Source organism: Myotis lucifugus, unplaced genomic scaffold, assembly GCF_000147115.1.
Source record: "Myotis lucifugus unplaced genomic scaffold, Myoluc2.0 scaffold_65, whole genome shotgun sequence".
In the NCBI taxonomy this organism is placed as follows: Eukaryota; Metazoa; Chordata; class Mammalia; order Chiroptera; family Vespertilionidae; genus Myotis; species Myotis lucifugus.
In genome coordinates, this window is record NW_005871113.1 from 330,225 (window position 1) to 332,157 (window position 1,933).

Here is a 1,933-nt window from a genome sequence, read left to right on the forward strand (position 1 = left end):
AACCACCCCTACCGGCAGGAAGGTCAGGGGCCACCCTCTCTCGTTTGCCGTGAGGATCACGCAGCCGTGATGGTTACCTCTGGCCTCCGACATCTTCGTTTGAGTGCAAACCTGAACATCCCAATATTGGCCATTGATCATGTTGGAAGAACCAATGAACAATCATAGCATTGAGCCAAAGTATTTTTTTTTTAATTTTTCACAAAGAGCTCTAGAAGGCAAGTAGTAGTTTATCACGTCCTCTCTGGAAATGACACAGCATGACAGACAGGGTAGGGCGCTGGGATGCCGGCTCTTCATCATTGTCCAGAGTCCCCGCAGTGGCCCAGGGACCCCACAGCAAGGCCATGCGGTGTGTCCTCTGCAAGTGTGGTCGCTCTGCCCACACTCAGCAGCACCAGCACTACTGAGGTCACGATCGTCTGTCCAGAAGATTCCACCTCAGATCCCAAGATCCAGACCGGGATCCAGGTGGGGTTTGATGGCCAGAGGCAGAGAACAGGTGCCACGGCTGGAGGCAGAGCCTCTGACACTGCAAAGGTCAGAATTCTTGACTCAAGACTAAAGGGGAGGCGGGAAGAATGATGAGGTCAAGGAAACCCTGGGTTGCTGAAGAGACAACTTTTTAAAGGAATGCTGGGTCTGCAGTTCGCAATGTTCACAACAAAAGAACGTCGCTTGGGATTCCAGACCTGAGCAGGGAGAGGCAATGGCTGGGCTAAGAGAGTCAGAACTTTCTTCACAGTAGAACAGCCCTAAGCTAAAATTCTAGAATTTAAGACCAATGTCTTTTAAGAATGGGAATTCAGAAACCTATCAGACCAGCTGATGGAGGCAAAAAAAAAAAAATGTTCTCTATTAAACAAAACCACACAAACAACTCAGTCCTCCTCCACTCCCAATACCCCAGCCACCTCCCACCCCATTAAAAAGTATTATGAACGTTACACACACTCGAACACACTAAAATACACAAACAAAATACAAGACACCCAAGGAACCTTCGGGATCACCTAAGGAGTTTTCACAAGCTCTCCAGGTGCTCTTCCTGTTTTGTTTCTAGAAAAAAAGAGTCAAGCTCTGATGGTTTGTCTAAGCAGTAAAAACTGGAGTCAGCCTCAGTTTCCTGGCTTATTAGTCTATGTAGAGGAATATCAGCGGTAATTCAAGAAGGGAGGCCAAGACTGGTGTTCTATGGAAGGCGAGCTGCCTTGTCCTGCAGCCGGGCCCTCACCAGGGAGCACTCAGCTGTCACACGCAGCAGCCCCGCCAATGGGTTCTGCTCGAACATCAGGACACTGAGTGTGCGCACAGAATGCTGGGAAGGCTACTCCAGAGGCAAAGCTCTACTGTTTGCGGCACCAGAACATAAACCTGAAGCAAACCGTCAAGGGACAGCCGAGGATCACAGACGGGGAGCTGGAAGAGATGATGCAGTCCAACTCCGCCTTCGACAGAAAATCCATCTATGGAGAAAGCAGAGGTTGTCTGTCCAGATCCTGACTCCACCTGAAGCTTCCCTGGTGGTTGGCCTCAATCAGTTGATCAGTCCGTTGTTTCTGACCAATGTCCCTCACCTGGATCATTTGTTTCCGGACGGTTAGAATCTCCCACTTGGCATAAGTCTGTCTGGGAAATGCAGGAGGACCAGACGATTGAACCGATGTGTCTACACTGACCGCTCCCCAGGGTGCCATTGTGTTTAGTCTTCAAACACGATAAAGTTCAAAATATCTGTTTCTCTGCCTTATCACACAGATATCCCGCCCCCCCCCCCCCACTTTGTAAAATAAATAATTCAAACTAGACTGAAACTTGGGCAAGGACAGTTGCTGCCTCTTAACAGTAACTCATGAAACTCACACCTGCAATTCATTCCCATGCAGGGGTGGAGGGGAGCATCTGACGTGCTGAAACCCTGGGGCAGAAGTCA